General features: G+C 36.2%; 1 protein-coding gene across 3 annotated transcripts in view; it reads left to right on the top strand.

Annotated features, from left to right (window-relative positions):
* The window catches only part of nrsn1l (neurensin 1-like), a 404,164-nt gene that overhangs the window by 92,616 nt on the left and 289,107 nt on the right, over positions 1-22,441 (top strand). For all 3 annotated transcript variants that reach the window (XM_089123359.1, XM_089123357.1, XM_089123360.1), the window contains exon 2: positions 9,391-9,493. The gene's annotated coding sequence lies outside the window, so the exon portion shown is untranslated. The remainder of the gene's footprint in view (positions 1-9,390; positions 9,494-22,441) is intronic.

Genomic DNA, 22,441 nt, shown 5'->3' on the forward strand with positions numbered 1-22,441 from the left:
GAAGGACACAAATGTACTTGATAAATCTGCCCTTTTGTGAGAGAGCTGACAAGATGTGCCAACACACTGATAATGAAGAGTCGTTTGAGGAGCCAATTAGATTCAGCTCTGCATCACCTGATAATTCCTGGAGGAGGTTTCTGTTAAGGGATATCCAAACACACACAAGTCATATGGGATAGATTGGAATGGCAGATCTTCATCTTGGGTTTTGGGTGATAACTCATTACCCTTCCTTTGAATCGCTGTGGCCTGACACTCTCTTCCTCTTTTACATCTCTTTGTTTTGTGATAGAAATTAAAAACAGATCATCCCAGCTTTCAAAGGCCACAAGGGTGAAGATAAATCAGAGAAGAAGTCAATCGGCTGGCAATGGGAACTCAGTTAGCCAACACTAACACTGTGATAGACATAACCTTAATTCTTAATTCACTTAAAACTTAATTCACTTTTTTCTTGAAAAGTGTGCTTGTGCTCACTTGTATCAATACTATTTTAAAAATTAACTTAAAATATACTTTTTTGCATCTCAACTTCAATTCAGCGGACAATTAGGTTTTGAAATACTACTGTACGTATTTTATAGGTTTTATAAATACGCAGTTGGTTTGTGAAAAATATAGGTATTCTTTTTTTAGTCTTTTTTCATTTATAACTCCCATTTCTCAACATTTCTTGAACATAATAAATAAAGTCATACAAGTTTGTAAACTTTTTATAAGTATATATTTAAACCTATATGACAATTTTGAGAAATGTTTTACTAGTTTAGGTGTTTTGTTTAGTTTTTATGTCTATATATTTGTATTTTAACATTCTTTAAAATAAATAAGTCGCATTCCATAGAAGAGAGAAGGTCTTGAAACAACATGAGGTTAGTAAATGATTTTCAGGTGAACTAAATTAATAGCATTTATTTTTTATTTTTAATGCCTTAATATATACAGTATAGGACACAATTCCCACTTGCTTTGATATTTTGTAATACAAAGTCCTTCAAGTCAACTCACCTATTTATGTAGCGCTTAAATGCAGATTATAAGCAGTAAAGTAATGATCAATGATAGAACAATAATACATTCAGCTGATAAACAATATCTAAAACAATAAGACAACCGTGTAATTGTTCAGCTGAAGTCAGTTGATTCAGTTCAGTTCAATGAGCAATTATGAAATGAGTTCAGTTCAATTCGTCCACTGTATAAAGCAAACAGTGATGGTGTAATCCATTAATGTCAGTGCAATCAAGTCAATAAAATGCTGAATATTAAGTATCCCCAACTAAGCAAGCCAAAAGCGACCTAACATGTCCATCAGTGACAGAAATGGAGATTAAGTATCCAGGATCCTTTGTACCCGCACATAAAGTAGCCTATATACTTTAGTAGTACAGTAAATTTGGTCTCTGAAGACCAGACTTGGGTTATATCATAATGCGTGTGTGTTTGTTTGAAAAAGTCATCCATGTTGCATCTGCACGTTGGCCTCACCATCTGCACAGCACATGCAGATAAATCTCACAAATTGGACTGTTTGGCAAACAGTGTTGGTGGTGGGTAGAGAGTGTGTGTGTTTGTGCGAATAAGTCTTTTTTTTTGATTGGAATATTAATTCATTATGTGTCGAGTGAATGTGTAGGTCTAATTCCCACGTCCCAAGAGAAACAGTGGTTTGTTTCCTCAAATTCTACCCTTCTTTCAGGTGAGCCAACCACTCGCACCTTGATTTTTAACTTGCGCATTGTAATTCCATGAACAAAATGTGGTATTTACATAAACAGGCAAAAGAAAAGCAACCACCAATTTTGTTCCCATTATGTCAAAATATCCTCAGTGGCCTTATGCAACATCATAACATCACAGCCTTTTGAAGATTAGCTTTGCTTCAAAGCCCCGCTCTTTTTCTGGCCTATTTCTTCCAGACACGGTCTTAATTAATATCTATTTCTATGCCTGGGCTTAAACGTGCATTAAGGGCAGCCAAGAATTCATCTCCTTTAATCTGTGCAAGGAACTGCGAGGAACCTTTTATGTCGTTTTTGTTTTCATCTGTCTCTCTTGGAGAGACTAGAATGGTATTTTTTGAAGTTGGCTGCCGTTCCCAACTGGAGGGCTTCATAAAGCGTGTTTCTAGACGCTTTGGTCTGTTTTGCGGCGTCTTGCATTCGGAAGGACCTGAAAAAAGGTGAAGATTTGATTTCCAGCGCTGCCACAGTCTGAGAGAGATATCTGAGGTGAAAGATGTTTTTCTGCCTTTGTTGTTGAGGAACAGGAAGATGTTAGGCAGTTGTAAACATGCAAAGATGTGTGTTCGAGTGTGAGACGATGGGGGAAATATTAACACGTGCATATACACACAGATTCTTGTCAGAAGTGTTTCATCCTTTTCTACTTCACGTACAGAAATACTTACTGTACTACAAGACTCAGCAGTGTGAGTAACACCAGCGCCGCGGTTCCCTCGAGGCGCAGCGTGAACACTGAGAGCCGTTTCGCTCTACCCGGAGGGTCTGTATACTAGGGGGAAAGCAAACACATTTACAAACACTCCCTCTCAAACTCTTTAAGTGCATATTTGACCTGGGTTACAACACTGTCTCCCCCATCCCTCACTCTGCGTCTCATCCACTGTTTTAAATAATGGATCTGCCTGCTAGAGAGAGGCCTATTATAGCCTGATTTCACCCAGGGGAGTTCAGAGAGCCGTGTGAGTGTGTGAGTGTGTGTGTGTGTGTGAGTGGCTGGCGGTGGATGTTGGTCTTCATAATCCTGTGAGACTGCCAGCTCTGTGTAGCTTTGTTTCTGAAAAATATCTTTGAATGTTAAGGGACTTCTGTTTGTGTGCATCCTTTTTGGTAAATATATACCGTGTATTGTTTATCTGTTTGTATGTGTGTGTTTGTGTACAACAACAGTGTATGTATGTTTAGCTGTGATAGAGACAAAATACTAAATTGTGTATATAGCAGCAACAGTACATGCATGTACACTTGCGAAAAATAAGTAGGCTTACCCTTAATTGAATTGAATGCACATGTTGTGTACTTCAAATCTCAAAAGTATACATTTAAAAGGAAAAAAAACAACTTTAGAATAATAAAATAAAAGCGTACACTTTCACTTTTTCATATTAAAAGTTACAAAGTTTGTAATTCAATTAAAACAAATGAAAGAAGTACACTTGTTTTGATGTGTTGGCCATTTCGAATAGGCTAATAGCAAGATAGCTTTAAAAGCATGTGATCCCACCCTCCCTTCAGAGCGTCTCCAAAGCCACGCCTTCTTCAAAACACGAACGCACACAGCAGTCTGTAAAGAGTTACAGGGGTCATGAACTGGCTTTTTAAATTTTAGTATATTGTTGTCTGAGGTCAACTTATGACGTTCGCTTGGTTTTTGCATTCAAAAACATCCAAATGAAGAAGTAATAGGCTATTTACTACCCTAGTTTTGAGCCTAGCTGAAAAACGCTCTGTTTTTATGGGCCTCTCGCACTGAAGACTTAGAAGTAAACGCCCACTGCTGTGAGTGGAGAACAGATTTGCATATTATAATGAGTTTCAATCGGGATCGGCCTAGAACACTGTAATCAGTACATCTCTAGTTTTAAGATAACACATTTTAATATATTCACAGTCCAGTTTTTATTTGCATACACCTTAATTATAAAGAGCCAATATGCAACATGCGGTGATAAGACTGGGACCTATTAGATAATCAGTTGATTGTATTTGGTTATTTGGTTATACTTTGCTTCAGGGTTTGTGTGATGCCTCAGAAAAATGCTAAATTGGGAAATCAAATCATGTTAGAGCAGCGATTATGATCCATTTGAATTAAGTGCAAATTTGAAACCGCTCTTTGCCATGGTGCTCAAGGAACCTGGATGTGTTGTCATAGACTTGATTTTACTTTTTAGTAAGCAATAAGGTACTCGAGGCAAATGCTGTATTGTGAATATGTAACGGCTGAGGGCGTTTTTAGGCATGACACAAAGCGGGGTCCCTGACCGTGAACAGCAACAACGTTTCAATGTGTAATATGCATGTAAGCTCAAAAAACAATTGCAGTGTTGTGCAATGATAAACAAAAAATCGTTGGATGACGAAAAATCGTCATTGCTGTGTTTAATCATGAATAAAGCACAACTATTGACCAATCAGAATCAAGGATTGGAATTAACCGTTTTATCATTATTATTATTATTTTTTTTATATATTATACTGCTCATGTGGATAATATAATGACATTGAAATGCAATATATGTTTTAAAATAAAAGCTGTCAAGTGTACAATTATTTTCATGGAACAATAATGGGCAGAATAATAATTAATCTATTCTGTTTTAATTCAATTATAAACTTGTAAATTATTAAAATAGATATTTATTTTCAAAGAATTATTATATAAGATTATATTTACCAGTGTTATTGTTATTTTTTTCAACTTTAAGTATTTGTTAGGTAACTGCTAAGATAATCTAATAATGAGAAAAAAATAGGAGTATATATATATATTAGGGATGCACGATAACCGATAATTCTTTAAATTTGAAAGCCGATAACCAATATATCGGCCGATAAACTTAAATCCAAATTTTTGTCTAATTTTGAGAGCCTGATTACAAAAAAAAGTCTCACAATTAAATCCACGTCCAAGTTATAGTGTTGTATAGCCGATATGACAGATTTGTGCTTCACATGTTGTACCGAACTGTATTTTCATTTTTTGAAGAGATTTCAATCATATTTCAAGAAATTTAAAAACATTAACAGTGCTCAACAAGTGTCTCAGCTGAAGGGAATAATACATTATTTATCGGCTTTAATATATCGGCCACATTTTCTTACCGATAACGATAACGTTAAAAATGAACATATATCGGCCGATACCGATATGCTGGCCGATATACAGTGCATCCCCAATATATATATATATATATATATATATGAAGAGTTCAGATGCAAAAGCCTCTAAGTGCCATTTGAAATTTTGTTCTAATATTATCATTTTTATCAAGCTTGTATATTTAAGTTCAGTAATTTCACTTAAATGGCAATGAAGATTACCTATTAATTGTCATTTAAGTGAAATTACTGAACTTAAATACACAAGCTTGATAAAAATGGTCATTTTAGAACAAAATTTCAAATGGCACTTAGAGGCTTTTGCATCTGAACTCTTCATATATATATATATATATATATATATATATTAAAAGGGCTGATGATTGATGTGATAACTATATATAATGCATCATTGGTTACATTAATACCAACCAATGGTAATATGTTGTTATTATGTTGCTAAATATTCATAAAATACACAGTACCGTTCAAAAGTTTGGGGTCAGTGAGATTTTTTTATGCTATTTTTTACCTCATATGCTCAAAAATGCTGAATTTATTTGTTGAAATATCATAACAATTTAAAATAACGGTTTTATTTTTGAATATAGTGTGATGTAATGTAATCTAATGACAATGCTGAATTCTTCAGTGTCACATGATCCTTCAGAAATCATTCTAATTTGCTGATTTGCTGCTCAAGAATTTCTTATTATTATCACAGTTGAAAACTGTTGTCCTGCTTTATATTTTGTGGAAACAGCAATCCATTTTTCAGGATTCTTTAAAGCTCAAAATAACATTTTTCTTTTTTAAATAATCTGTGTAACATTATAAATGTCTAATTTGATCAAGTTAATGCATCCATTGTGATTGCAAAGAATATGATTAATCCCAAACCAAAACTGTAGTGTCAGTTTCCAGTTTTCTATAAAGGGTTGAGTTGAGTTCTATAGTGATGTAAGAGGTGTTTCATATCATGTGTTGCGTTTACTCACACTGCATTCATTCATTCTGCTCTTTTGCACATTGATACATATGAGCCTCAGAGTGCGCAAGAGAATGAACGAGAGAGAAAATAGATGTTGCTCTGGCTGCATGTCACCGTCAGATGCAATGAAACATGGATATGAATCAAACGTGTGCGAGATCCGCCCTGCCTTCATTAGCCCGTACATATTTTCCCATGTAAAGAAGATTTGAATATGAAATTGAAAGAGTGTGCCCACTGAGGCATGTGTGTACACAAGGCAGCCACGTCCTAAAACTCATCTCTGTGTTTAGTCAGGTAGAGAGATGTTTTTCTCTTTTAAATTGCCACTTCTGCTGTTTTCCCATGATAATGACGACTAGAAAAAAAGCCAGAGAGCGATGTGCAGGGAAACACTGAGACAAAGTGATGTGGAGAGGCACTGCCATCCAATAGAGTTTTAAATCTTGCATACTCATTTAAGGACAATTCACACTTAGATTCCTCAACCGTTTGCATGGCAGATATTAGAAATCTCGTCGGTCGCATGTGAGTGCTGGATTTTTTTGAGGGAAGGAGTGGATATTTCTGGATGATATCTTACGGTGTAAAATTCCCCCGTGTCTCATGTCAGGTTTCTTGAGTGTTGTCTTGTGGCGGGAACATGAAAGTGAGGTGATGTTACACGAGTGAAAGTGAGAAGACCACAAAAAATAATGAATGCGTGAAATGGAGGAGAATGCGTGATACAAAATCGAAGGAATGAATCGGAGACAGAAAAGGAGTCAGACAGGGTGTAAAAAGCAGAGATTTATGCAAATCATTATGCAAATGTGGGGCACTGCTGAGGTAAAATTGCCCTCTTTCCAATCAGAGAATCAAATCCATCACTAACCTGCTGCTAGAGAGGAACTGTACGGAGACTGGCGAAGGAATGGATGGATAGAGGAAAGCTAAATGACTGCCCCATACCCAGAGATAGAGGCTCCCTGCTGGGGGGATAACTGCAGGCTGGGGCCCGTCTCTCCTGGAGCTCTTTGTCTCTGAGACTCCCAATCAGCCAGACTTCAGTCTGCCATCGCCTCTGGAGGGTATTAATGACACCTGCTACACACACACACACACTGTGATGCAAATCCCTCTTTTGGGTTCGTGCTTCCCCTGTTGGTTTAAATTGAAATAGTAATAGCGCTGAGAGATGGCTAGGCAAAGCTTTTGTCTATGACATTATTTCGAATTTTAGGACGTTTTTACAGCTTGTTCTTTTTGGAGCATTGGATTTAGAAACTGCTAAGTTTTCTCCCTTCAGTTTTTAGAGGCATAAATGGAATACACATCATGGAATGGTTTGCTAAACTCCAGAAACGTGGATTTTAGGAGGCAATATTTGTGGGTTAAAAAGTAGGCTAAGTGAAATGTATAATTTACTGCACCTTTTCCAATGAAACACACATTCATTCATTCATTTTTTATTTATTTATTTTTTTGTGCAAAATAAGTGGATTACTATTTTATTTTTCCAGATACCAAAAAATATAAATGATGGTGAATATTATGGCACTGCTGTTGATCCTCTATTTTGAATATTGGACTAAATTAGAACTTAAATGGCATGCAAATATAACTCAAATGAAACTGAATATAGAAAATGAAAAAATACAATTGAAATCAAAATATTGAACAAAACTGTCTATTATCGGTTAACATAAATACAAAAAATGGCTATTATGGCTTATTCGTATTGGTCATATTGTAATGCTATTTCTAGCATTTTGACCAATGAAAAGATCAGTTTGCTCACACAGCCTCTACTTTGTTCCATTTTGAAATGTTGCTTTTGATTTGACCCGGTAAACATCCACCTAACCACCATCTAGACCAACGGGAACCAAGCATAATACCCTTTGTGACAAGCAACGTTTACATTGTCCTTAGAAAATTTAGTAGTTTTAAAGGTCCCATATTATGCCCCTTTTCACAAGATGTATAATAAGTCTCTGATGTCCCCAGAATGTGTATGTGAATTTTCAGCTAAAAATATCCAAACAGATAATTTTTTACAGCATATTTAAATTGTCAGTTTTTGGGGCTCAGAAAAACGTGCTGTTTTAGTGTGTGCCCTTTAAATGCAAATGAGCTGCTGCTGCCGGCACAGGGGGCGGAGCTTCATGAGCTCGCGCTCATTCTCTCAGGACAATTTCATCTCACAGATTGATGATAATATCAGAAACTCTCAGTAACGGTGTGTTCATTTCGAGTCGGACAATAATACCTACAGAGTCAGAGTGCTTCACGGAGATGGAACAGGTATAGTTTAGTAGTTTAATTGTGGTTATTATAACGTATTTGTCATCTGCTTGTATGTCCATTATTTATCAATAGCCTACAAGTCTGCTGTTTCGAACCAGGTCTGAATGATGATCAAACATATACTGATGAGTTTAATAAAGTTTATTGTACATCACACAAAAGATGAAGCGTCAGTTTTACTTCAGAAAATCACGGTAAGAGCTGAGTAAACACAGTAAGTTATAAGAAGTGGTAAGTTGAGGGAGCATTCCCGACCCGTGGGCGGACGTTAGTCAAAATACTTTTCTACTGACATCATTAAAGAAGGAAGTAGAGGGATGTAGTCCAAACAGGCCGTTTGATGTAGGCTACTTCTGTTCAATAAAATATCTCGCTTTGCATTGAACTTTGAGCTTTATCATTTTACAGATATTAGCCTATTTATACTCTAACAACACTAAATAAAGTTTGAAACATGGATCCCGAAGAACAGGTTCTCTGATCAGCAGTTTACATGTTAGGCTACTAGTTTATTGATGTCATCAAACTATTAATAAACAATTAGTATTTGCTGTTGTGTTTACATTCGTTTAAATCCACAAAGTGTTTGATGGATTCAAAGCAAGTCGCGTCTAATTAGCTCACAACCACATTCTTCTACTTTCTTAGATAACACAGCACTCAGTCCAAACATGAAGATGAAATAAAAATTCATTCCATCCCTCAAGATCAAAGGTACACCTTTCTAATCAAAGGAGATTAAAACTCGCAGTGTGTAATAGGCATGTGTGGAAGTTTAAATTGGTATTTAGTTTGAGGCTGCGCATGCATGGTGAGTTTGTTAAGAGCGAGGGATGATTTGCCAGGTGGTTGTGCTGCACTCTGCGCATTTGCAGATAGACCCTGAATATATTCACCAGCCCCTCTGAAAAAAAAAATCTCCTAGGAATCCGGGCCAAATCTTACACGCTTCCGCTCCTTCCAAACTTGTTTACCTGCTACTGATTTGCCTCTGGAGAGGAAGAGGGCTCGGCGTGCCACGCTCTCCCTCCGTGCCCGCTCCCCCAGCCAAGTCATTTATTTGGTCATTTACCCACTGCTTGCCAACACGTCTCTCAGAAACCAAGAACGACTGCGGGGAGTACGCATAGGGGGAGGTCCCGGGGCGTTCGTGAGCCAAGACACCCAAAGAGAGAGTAAAGGGCTGTGAAAGTTGAATGCTAAAGTAGAACACATGCTCATGCCCATTTGAAAAGAGATTGCATCTTTTTTTTTTTTTTTCAGAGTGAATGAAGAAGCGATTTTGTGAAGAGTGAGGCTGAGAAGAAGACTGCAAGTGATTTTTGGCTCAGCTCAGCACCACATCCAGCTGCTCCCACGTCCAAACGTGAGTCGCTGCGTTCCAGCAGCTCACATTGTCACAGGAGTTTCACAGATGGTCAGTTAGAGGTCAGGCTGATATGTGCATCGTAGCCAATGAAGCAACCTTTCCTTCTTTGTTCTTCACCCAAAAAAATAAAAATAAAAAAAATCATAAGATTAGGCTATGATTTTGCAATTCATAATTGTTTTTAACAGACGTGCCACTTCAAGTTATTGGCCTTTAACTATTTAAAAGCTTTCAACAAAGGTTTTTCAAGCTGGGCTCGCAGCAGGCCACAAGGGGGTGTGCAAAATTAATTCATTATTTAAAGTTAATCTTGTTTGTTTGTTTATTTTACAAAATCTTTTTTTAGGGCTGTCAAAGTTACTTAGGATAATAATGAAATAAGTTTAGTGCAATGATATTTTTAAATGTTTTATATTCGTCAAATTCAGTTATATCACTGTAAAAAATATTTTCAAGATTTGTCATCACAACATATTTTCTTTTGTCAAATCAACTTTTAATAATTTATTTAGTTGAGATAACTTATTATTTTGAGTTTCTGATGATTAAATTAATCTCTTTCATTGTTTTAACTCACTTTTTCCAGTTCAATCAACTTAAAATTTTAAGGCAATCCAGGTTACTTACTTTTTTAAGTTAAACCAACAATATTTTTTTTACAGTGTTAGTAATCACAACATTTTTTCTTTTGTCAAATCAACTTAAATAATTTATTTAGTTCAGATAACATATTATTTTGACTTTCTGATTATTAAATCATTCTCCTTCATTGTATTAACTCACTTTTTCCAGTTCAATGAACTTAAAATTTTAAGGCAACAAGGTTACTTACTTTTTTAAGTTAAACCATCAATATTTTTTTTACGTTATTATTTATTTCTGCTTTAAAGATTGGTTCATAAGAATCATGAAATCATGAGATTAATATAGCTGTTGACAGCACTAGTTTTTATTGAAAAAGAAAGCAAAATTTTTTAGAAAATAGTTAATTTCAGTCACACTGAAACCTTTGAAAATATAAAGGTCATTTTGGAAACAGCTTTATTTCTTTGTAACATCCCACAATATTTTTATATAGTTGTCTTTATGTTTAACTCTTTCCCTGTTTATGGCGGAAATTTCCGACTCTCTGTTTTCCCTGTTATGTGGTAGGGGGCGCTATCATGCATCTTCTGATAGAGTAATGATCAAAACACAGGCGAAAAAGAATCAGAAACATGCGATTGCATATGTAAGCTAAAGCATTTGTAAAATTTGCGATCATCAACATTACCTGTCGAGAAGAAAGCAGGCAACTTCAGTGACTTTCTCCTGCATTAGCTCTATTACCACCAAAAATCAATCCCGACATTCACTCGTGTTTTTTGTATCCTCTGTTTCCTTTTACGATAATTTTTGGTCTGTTTTGGCGAAATTTCTTATCCAGTGGCTCGGCATGGGTATGGTCCGCCATGATATAAAAGTGAAAAGCGCCTCTCTTTGCTCTGCTCCGTTTCTGCTGCTTTCAGTTACATTACGAGTCTTTGGCCTCAAAAAGGTTTATAGGCATGTATGTATGTATTTATTTGTTTGTATTGTGTTAACTTGCATATTTCATTTGAAAACATTACTACTAAACATTCAAGAAATCACATTTGCACAACACCACCATAGAAATTGCTTTGTGTTGGATTGCACTCTATTGTGTAAGTTCTGTCTAACTCTTGCTTTGCTTCTACAATGCATATGACACATTGACATGCCCTTAGTTTTGATTTCTCAGCATTGAATATACATAAGTACAGTGCTTCCACTGAGACAGTGACTGTGATGTCAGGTTAGATTTGTTACATGGGTTTTTGTCTGCTTCCCCCCATTCCCTTTAAAGGGCATTAAGTCAGACTAGCTTTACAGTTGATGGTTTCTGGCCCCACAATGTATATATAATGTATATATGTCATATCTGTTTCCCGAATGTTGTAAGTTTCTGGTACTGACATCAAGTGTCAGCCGTTAAACCCCAAAGGTATTTTAGCCAAGTGCCAGTAGACTCTGTTCTGTCTCAAAGACTTTATTTTTCCTGATATTTCTTGGTTTTTCAGAAACGCATGACAAACTACAGTATATCTGCATTATTTAGTATTTCAAAAAGCATTGCTCGTCCTTGGAAATATAAAGTGAACGTTAGATTGTTGCAACTGAAAAGATATTTTAGCAAATTGGCATCTGTAATGCAACTTGTCCTCTGTTTTCCGAGATTCATTTTAACGTGTGTCTCTTTGAAATCATCATTTAGAGCGTCATTTACCTATGAACAACAGAATCAGCTGCGGCTCTCATAAGTGTTAATGGAAAAGCTAATGACAACAGAACATATGTTCACACATCAACTCTCCCTCTATCAGTCGTTTCTATCTCTCATTTGACTCACCACAGCTTTTAATTCCCAAAATGAGAGCTTGTTTTCCTAGGATTCAACTGCCATCGCTAATTGGAAAATTATTTTCTTCAGGTCTCCTGTTTGTATCTCTGGGCTTTTAAGAGAGATCTCTACATTGAAAAATTAGGCAAATGAACTTGCCAGAAAAATAACATTTTTTTCTCCATGCATTTAAATATAAAGACCCTTCACACTGAAGGAGAGATTCATTAGCAGAATGTTGCAAAAGCTTGTTAGTGAGGCTCCTAAATGAAGATGGCTAATATAGTCAATGTGTGTTTGGTTATTACCTCTTATGAGGGCTGAGCTATTAGAGCTTTCAATGTCCTCACAATTATGCCACCCTTATTTCTGCATGCGCACAAACACATTACACGCTCAGGATGTGGGATATTTATATCTCGAGAAATTTAGCGAGACGTTCTGCTGCTTAAAATGCTGCTATACTAGTAGATAATTATTTTTTATTAAGACCAATATGATGAAGAAACAACAGCATTGAGTCACAGTCTGTCGGTTAGACACCTGGTGAAATGGCAATTGAAAGAAACTTACGTGCACTAAAAAGTGCACGCATTTACTTACTTTAGCCTATTATTAAAGACATTAAAGACCCAAAAATCTTCATTTCGTACCAAACCCGTATGACTTTCTTTCATCGGTCAAGGTAGATGTTAGGTGTAATGTTCACGCTGTTCTTTTCCATATAGTGGAAGTGAATGGTAACCAGGTACTGTGAGAAAAAAAAAGAGTCAAAACTTTTGCTGATAATTTACTCGCCCCCATGTCATCCAAGATGCCCATGTCATTCTTTCTTCAGTCGAAAAGAAATTAATGGTTTTGATGAAAATATCACATTATTTCTCCATATAATGCACTTTACTGGGAACCAAACGGTTCAAGGTCCAAAGACAGTTTCAGTGCAAACTGTTCAAAGGACTTTAAACGATTCCAGACGATAACGGTCTTATCAAGTGAAACGATCGCTCATAAAAAAAATAAATAAATAAATAACAAAGTTTAAGTTTTATAAGCTCAAATGGTCACCTTGCTCTGTTCTGTGAACTCGTTCATCAAAATGAACAAATCTTTTTTCGTGTCATTTTGACTCGTTCATTTTGATAAACAAGTTCGAACAGGAGAGTCACGAACGCGCATCGCAAAACAGAGCAAGGCAACCATTAATCACATGAGCACAAGGGAATTGCATTACAAAACAACAAGCAACCATGACTACAAAATAAAAAAAGATTGATACATGTTATTGTAAAACTATAAAGGAGTGATGTTTTAAATTTGTCTTCTTCTCATGTTAGTTATAGCCCAGTCCGTAAGACTCTTATTATGCTCTTTTAAAGGTTCCTAATTTTGTTTTGGAGATCTCCTACAATAGGTTTACACGCATTCAAGGTCAAAATGCACTTTCATTTTCTCATAATATACATTTAACATCACCACATTTCTTCCTAAACCCCTCCTTTCTGCGAGCCTACTCTGTTCTGATTGGTCAGATGGCCCAGTGTTTTGTGATTGGTCTACAACTTACAGTGCATGCCAGAAAGGAAAAGCCACTTACCATACCTACATTTCAGCAGGACCTTTAGACCATAGAAATGTGACAACAACACAAGCATAACACTTCCAAGGCTCAGATACAGCAAGTGTTTGAGGGGGCGGGTCAAAGTAGACATTATTCATGGATAGCCAATGAGGACCAAAGACTATACCGTTATGCAAATTTGTTTCAGTAGTTCAGAATCAATTAAGAGACAATACATTTATTTGTTTTGCACTATGCATACATACTTGAAAAGTAATATTCGAAAAAGCATAATTGGGACACTTTCAGGTGGAGCTTCCTAGCCCTTGAACTATCCCTTTAAGAGCTTCACAGATGCATGTGTGGCTGTGCTGCAGGGTCATAGTTGACAGTACAGTCCTTTCCGGGTCAGTTGGTTAAACAGTGACACTAAGGGGAAAGTACCTAATAACTTAATAACTGCAGTGTCACGGGACTGAACCTCTGTAGGCAGCATTTGGTTATTATAAAGTTAATCGGGGAACATGGGAAGCATTGTATAGCACTGGGGTGAGAGGGTAAAGATGCCATATTGTTGAGACGTGTGTTAAGGGCCGCAATATCATATTCTCCCTCTCGGTTGGGGACATGATGGATGTGGCCCGTCCGTGCCCAGATGGAGCAGGGCAAATCCCATCCATCACACAGAGGGGGCAAGCAAAATTTTCACCCCACTGGCATCCTCACGTATCACACCCTGTCCTGCTGTACATTAGCCATCACTATGGTGAGACTGTTTGCTCGCTTTTCAGCTCCGTTAAAAATGGCCATGTGAGTCTAATGTGCTTTTTAAAGACCATCATGGTCTTTGGAGAGTGTTTGCACCATGCAGACTCCTTAGTTAAAGTCACACAGGATTTAAACTTTATGGTGACAAGCCACTTGCAAGGCCTAGTTCATAAACACATACACAAACGGGGTTTGACTGAATTTATGTTTCTCTTCTTATAAATATAATCAAAACAATGTCAGTGATATATATATATATATATATATATATATATATATATATATATATATATAAATAAAACATATCATAATTAATTTTTCATTTTGGGTTTTGCATAGTTTTGATGACTTTTATAATATTCTAAAATGTAGAAAATAGTAACAAAAAAACAGTAGATATTATATTACATCATCATTATTCCATTTGTTAACAGTGTGTATTTAGTATCATCAACAATTTTTACTGCATTAATAGTTTTACTCTAGTATATTAATAATTAATAGTTTTTTGATGATATTAAATGCATTATGTTAACAAATGGAATAATAACTAAAAAAAATAAATAAAATAAAAACATATAATAATTCATTTTTCATTTTTGGTTTTGCGTTTTGATGACTTTTATGACATTCAAAAATGTAGAAAATAGTAACAAAAAAGAGTAGATATTATATTACATCATTATTATTCCATTTGTTAACAGTGTGTATTTAGTATCATCAACAATTTTTACTGCATTAATCTAGGTTTTACTCTAATAATTAATAGTTTTTTGATGATATTAAATGCATAATGTTAACAAATGGAATAATAACTAAAATTAATTGTATATTTATAAATTATTAATAAATATACTATTATACTATAATAATATACTACTAATTTTATTTCAAAATGCATTAACTAATGCTTTATATTATATTATATTATATTATATTATATTATATTATATTATATTATATTATATTACTTATATTCACATACAAATACACACACATAGACACAATGCTGATTTCAGACTATACCAGCACAGGAAAGAAGCGCACACTCTCATCTCTCACTGTTCTTGGATTCAAACAGATCGATAGCAAGTCACAGGATATCATTTGAAGTCATTCTAGGTCTTCTGAAATTCAATGACTCGATGGAGGGAGAAAGTGAGAGAACTGGAGACAGAGCGGAGGGTGGAAGTAGAGGAGAAAAGGAAAGAGGAAAAGAAAGAGCGAGCGTTCCTACTGCCAAGCTCACATCTGCTCATTAGTGAGGAGTTATTTCCATATTCTCAATAACTGTCAAATTTGATTGGGTCTCTGCCGTTGTGTTGAGAATGTTTGGGATTGTAATGGACTAGATTATAACACAATCACCACTCCTGAGATCAACAGAACCGAGTCACAGCGAATTCATTTAATCACTAAATCAAAATAAGGGCTATGCTGAAAACTTCAGAGGTAATAATAGTAAGCAAAGCAACGCCATTGCAGGAAGTTGACTAATGAGCCATAACATAAATAATTACCCCTCCCATTAATTACACTATAGGTATTTCATCCATTGTTATGAATTATTGAAGTTGAGGTTAGCTCATCTCCTTGGTTAAATCGCAGTGAGAAAATGAATCTGAGGCATCCGAGTTAAATATTAACGTTGCTAAATGATGCCTTGACAGTTCAATGAAAATATATAATTTGGAATGGGAACAAGCAGGGCCATAAATAGACATGATTGACACGTAATATCGTTTAAATTATGAGGACCGAGGTCAAAGGTATCAGTGTGTGAGGGTTATGTGAGGTTCTCTTGCTCCGGACCTCCTGCAGGGAAGAACAAAATGTGTCCAGGGAAATTACCATTTTACTAAGCTAGAATTCAAATGAAACCTTTTTAGAAATAAAAAAAGAGGGGATTTCTTTTTCGAAAACTCGTTTATTTGAAACGTATTTACACTCAGCGGGGTAATCAAGGTCATTTTCAATCAGAAGATGCAATTAATAGACTCATTGTTTTATCAGCAGACCCCGAAATAACCTGTTTATGTTATCTCATGACAATGCCAGGTTATTGCTTTTGTCCCCCTCCATGATTAACCACCAACAAACAATAATTAATTCGATACTTAAGCCTGTTACAATGGCGGCAGCGACGAGCTCTCTGCATTTATTTTGAGTTAGAGCCATTAAGCATCATTCATTGTGTTTGGTTTATTTTAATTAGCAGCTTTTTTCTGCGAGCAGCAGAACTGCATAAGGAAGAACAGAAACCACTGTTGTTTTGTGCAGCTGGAGCTTCGCCAGGCTTTTGTTTAGCGCGACCATATTGCCTTATACGATTGGCTGATGAAATAACAACTGAAATCTTGCATGTGTATTTTTTTTTTGCTCTTTTTATTGCGAGCAAAAGTAGCACATTCATCCATCACGGAAAGGCTTTGTGTTTCTATGGGTGATGACGGCACTGAAGATAACGTAAGGTGAACAAAGACATTGGCGCTTCCTGATTGGCTCATTTAATCTCTGTCACTGTAATTGTTTCAGGATGACTGTAGACTGATTTATGTGCTAAAATCAATGACCCAAACATGCCTTCAGCAGCTAAAATTCCCTTCAGCCTCCTTATAAGAATTTTCAAAGGTGGCTTACAATTTCTCTTATTAGCTAATAAGGCTGGTTTGTAAATAAGGGCATTCACTTCATTTTAGCTGATTAACATACTGGACTAAAGTAGCTCATAAAAGCTTGAGACACAGATTTCATTTTACTGAGCACTGCGTTTGGTTGAGCCAGACTCTAGCACAACACAGAAGCAGTTAGTCTGACTTCCTATCATGTACATGCCAAGTGCAATTAACAGCCTGAAGACAGGCTGCCAACACTGGGATGGGGAGAGGGTCACTTCATATGCATTGTTCCTGCTGGAAAACTACTCAAATCTGTGGACACTCCATGCCAATTGAAAATAGTCAATTGAAATTTGATCCAAAAACACACATATAGGTGATATAAACTTTTTTTATGTTATGAACGGGTTTGAATGGTGTGATTTGGTGAGAGAGATGGTTGAGCAATCGAGTTTTGTGTTTGGATCGTCAGGAGTGACTGTAGGAAATGCTTTCTTAAAGTGATTTTGATACTTAAATACTCCTGAACTTTAGGTTTATTAGTGTAAAATTCATACACTACTGTTCAAAAGTTTGGGGTTTGTAAGATAATTTTCAGTCTTTTATGCTCACCGTGGCTGTATGAGTTTCTTTCTTTTGCTGAACACAAAAGAAGATCTTTTGAAGAAATGCTGGTAACCAAACAGTTGGTGAGCTCCAATGACTTCCATATAGGAAAAAGTACTGTGGAAGTCAATGGGGTCCCATAAACTGTATCTTCTTTTGTGTTCAGCAGAAGAAAGACATTTCCAGGTTTGGAATAACTTGAGGGTGAGTATGTATCCAAAATATGCAAACAAGTATAATGTGCAAAAAAAAAAAAAAAAAAAAAAAAATCACACATTTCAGTGTGAAGTCAAACATTTCTCAACAAATTCTTCCAAAATCAAATGATCTGAGCTAAAGTACTGGGTATATATGAAGAGTTCAGATGCAAAAGCCTCTTAATGCCATTTGAAATTTTCTTCTAAAATGACCATTTTTATCAAGCTTGTATATTTAAGTTCAGTAATTTCACTTAAATGACAATTAATAGGTAGTCTTCATTGCCATTTAAGTGAAATTACTGAACTTAAATATACCAGCTTGATAAAAATGATCATTTTAGAAGAAAATTTCAAATGGCATTTAGAGGCTTTTGCATCTGAACTCTTCATATATATATATATATATATATATATATATATATATATATATTGCAGTTACTTTTAAGTACACTCAACTTGGATTTTTAAGTAATTTCAACTTAAATTACATTGCAACTGGCTTAAAAAGTAGAAATTTAGTTGAAAATGGCTTATTTTGATAAGTTAAATCATTGCAAAAACATATGTTGTCATAACTTATTGATCGTATGATTTCTTTACAGCACCTCGTGAGTTTTAAGACAAGACACCTCAGGTGAATAGGGTAAAATATAGGGTATCCTTCACCAGTTGATTGATAATTACAAAAAATATAATAATAATAATAATAAATTGTATTTCAAGTTTCAGAAACTTATGTTATGTGTAAATATGCAAATTAATTGTTTGCATACTAATTTGCATACATTCAAAAAATCTGAGCATTGGATGAAGTTAGGTTCAAAATTTTTTTTCTTTTTTTTATAGTAGAGTCAAATGTGTTTACAGATGGGGTTTGGATATCTATATTTATCACAAATCAGAAAATACCGAACAAAAATAAATACACTTCAACCATTTTTTAAGAAAAACTATTTTATATTAAAAAAGAAACCCTTCAGAATATAGATCAGAATAAAACTCAATGTTCAATAAATAGCTCAATGTTAGGAGGAAAAACACATTTTGAGAAAATCACCATTAATTGAAATCTACAGACGCAAATAGATAAAGTGCTCTAAATGATACAGTTAAATATATGTTGGATGTTTTCTTCACACTAGTCTGAAATAAACACTTTATGAAAAGCCAAAAAGGCCAAAATCTCAAAATTGACAGATGCATGAAAAAACTCTGTTTTTGCCTGTATAGTCTCGCCTTAAGAGAAACATTTGAGATGCAGTGAATTCATAGATGAAACAACTGAGCTATGAAAGAGGAACATCTCTAAAGTTTCCCCAGGGATATGTTACATGTCTGTGACGGATTGTGATTTGTGTCCTAAAATTACCCATGACCCCCCCCCCCCAACACACCAAAGCTTGCTGAATATTTTTCCTGTATATATATATATTTTAAACTCTAGTTTGAAAAGTGTCTCTCAGCTCAGTTGTTGACATGCATTTTCAGTCGAGGAGACAGCACGGAAATTATGCAAGCTCAGCGAGCTCCTGCAACATTCTCACATCTCGCTAAGCAGATTATTCAAATGACCCCACAGGTGCACTATTGATGTTCTGCCGTAAGACACCTGCAATAGCGCCTCCCAACAGGAAGCACAAGGTCAGAGCTTATTCAGAATTAACCTCTAAGATCTTGTTCAAACCTCCGTAATGCCAAAGAAGAACAGTAAATGAGTTGTTTGTCCATTCAGTCGGGGCAGGGCTGTCGTTCGCTCGGCACCATACCAGTGCTGTTATGTTGTCTATTTTTTCGGTGAGTTTGTGAGACAATAATGAATGATGGTCAAGATTCATTACTTATACATTATATTTAGTGTGAGATCTGTAGGCTTATTCTTATCAATTTTTAAAACCGAACTGCTTAATATTTTTTGTGGAAACTGATATTTATGATTCTTAGATGAATATAAAGGTAAAAAAACAGTAGTTATATAAATGTGATAGTTATAGGCTATATATATATAATACATAAATGCATACAAAGGTGTAATTTATGGGTGGGATGGGGCCAAACCATATTATATTATAGTAGATGTAAGGATGAAACTATCCACCCCGTTCTCATCCTTTGGTGACACCATATGACATTTTTGTCGAAATACTACGCACATGGCACCCTTTAGCGTCAATATAACACACAGAACCCAAGGTGTCATACTGGCATCCTTTAGCATCAATATGAGACACAGACCTAAACCTACCCATAACAGTGTGTGTTATATTGACACTAAAGTGTGCCATGTGCGTAGTATTTCGACGAAATGTCATATGGCATCACCTCTATGACGCCAAAGGATGAGAATGTGTTGAACTATCCAACACATTCTCATCCCAAAAAGTCATATAACTGACGTTTTGGGACGTCTTTTGACCATACGTCAATATTCGCCTTTTTAGGGCCCCCTTAAACGTCGGTGGATGGCGATCCCGGGCCGTCATACAACTGACGCTTTACCTTTAACGTCAGTTAGGTGACGGGTTAGGTTTAGGGTTAGGTTTAGGTCTGGGGTAGAGTTAGGATCCCATAACCTCATCTACCGACGTTTAAGGGGGCCCTAAAAAGGCGAATATTGACGTATGGTCAAAAGACGTCCCAAATTGTCAGTTATATGACTTTTTGGGGTGAGACTGCGCTGAACTATCACATTAAACATATTCTATGTCGATAAATTAAACTCAATTTGCTATTGAAATTGAATTCAAATTTTTCTATAGTAAATTTAAACTATACAGTAGCTATACAAAATCAAACCATGTGTCATTGAAAGGGTATGATCATATGCATGAGATATATATGTTATGGAGAAACTGACCTCCACTTGTAGACTTGAAATGGATAAATTCAAGAGGTTGTGGAAAGGATTCTTGAAATTCATTCAAACAATAAGATCAGACTTTGTCTGATTCATAATACCTGAGGCACTCCCCTGTTTTTGTTCTTGCTACCATGTTTTTTTTTTTTTATTTATTTTTATTTTTTTATTTTATTTACTTATTTATTTTTTTTATTATTGATTTTCTGTTTCGTTTTGGAAAAAATTATGATGTAGGACAAGGACAAATATGTTGTACAATATGACCAAAAGTGTATTTTACGTCTTGCAATGTCAATAAAAAAAAAAAAAAAGAAAAAGAAAGAAAGGGTATGATCATGCTTCTGCTGTCGTGTCAAACATGAGCTTCTGACTGTGAATAATTCCGACAATGTTATTTGTGAATAAATCTGCGAAGCATTTACGTTCATTCATCCGCTGTCCTCTGTGAACTCTAACAAACAAACACACAATCACACACTCAGGCAGATACCCCTCCCACAAAAAAAACCAAAAAAAAAAACACTTCTGTTTGCCAGACAAACATACACACACACTCTCTCTCTCATATGCCCCCTCCTAAACAGACTCTAAAGCACTTCACTCAACTGCCGTACTCACACACACACACACACCTTTCCCACCTTCCCCTGCTGTTAGCGAGGAACATGCCAAAGCAGAACGGCGGAGTAAGACACACAGCTCAGACTGGAGTGTGACACTCGGAATAAATTAGCACACTGGCTGGTGGAGCGAGAAGGGAAGGTGGGCACGATAAAGGAGCCAATCAGGCGCTGAAGCCCCCCTTTACAGGACATGGGGCGACTGGTGCTCGGCTGTTGCCGGAGTGAGGAGAAATTTTGGCTAGCAACATTTCAGCCAATCGAATTCTACAAACACCGGCAAAGGGGAAAACAACTTTACGCTGTGTGTCAAGAAAATGAAAAATGTGCTCTAAAAAAAGCTTTCTGTTGCCAGGTTTTGGGCGTGTTTGCGCGCCGCAGACTAGGACGAGACAGACGCTGTCTGAATCTGCTCTTTTGTCTGGTTCTCGCTGCAAGATACCTGTAGGATATTTTTACAAACGTGGATTTAAGCGTGACAGATTATCTATAGGTCGCACCCCTTCTCACTAACTGTTCCTCAATGTTTCCAGTTGACATTTGTTGCTGCAAAGGCATGTTTTCTCCTATTGTCCTGTTAAGTAAACATGCATGGCTGCGAGAGAGAGAGAGAGAGAGAGAAGAGTTGCGTTTGACTGACAGTCGTAACCTTTTCAGTATGCGGAGTTGAGGTGGGGTGGGGAGGTGGCGCGTTTCAGAGCAGACAGGCTCTTGTCATCTTCCGATAGAAGTGTGGGAGGTCGTCCTGTATCCTGTCCGTGTCGCAGCTAAGCTGTGTGTGCGAGCACCCACGGATAATTTCATACTCCACATCTGCCTCAACCCCCCTGTCCCCTCAATCAAGCCCCCATTCTTTTTTTTTTTTTTCTCCTTAAGTGATGTTGTATCCCGCTTTTTTTCCCTTACATCTCTGAGCAATTAGCACATTATGTTGAAGGATTGCAACCAGCACTTTAAAAAGGCATAATTATCTTTATTGAGCATGCTCCTTTTTTTTTTTTGTCACTGAGGACTTGCAGCTCTTCCCTGTTGTTACCACGGCCACCGATGCCGCTGTTGCCATGGTGTGGGGTTGCTCTGTTAGGCTGCATTTGATTGGTTGAGAGTGTGGTTCCCATTAGGCAAATGATAGCGTCCTGCCTGAGTGAGATGGGCCTACTGTACGCTGAAAACACTGATCATATCTGGCTTATTTGATTTATTTGAACTGTTTTTAATTTTAACAATTTTAAGAGTTTTTGAACAATATTATGGCAATGAATAAGAGCAATTTATTTCTTTCAGCTAATTTGTTTCAGCTTCAGTCTCAATGTTGTG

The sequence above is a fragment of the Pimephales promelas genome, chromosome 18 (assembly GCF_988280905.1).
Source record: "Pimephales promelas chromosome 18, fPimPro1.hap1.1, whole genome shotgun sequence".
Classification (NCBI taxonomy): domain Eukaryota; kingdom Metazoa; phylum Chordata; class Actinopteri; order Cypriniformes; family Leuciscidae; genus Pimephales; species Pimephales promelas.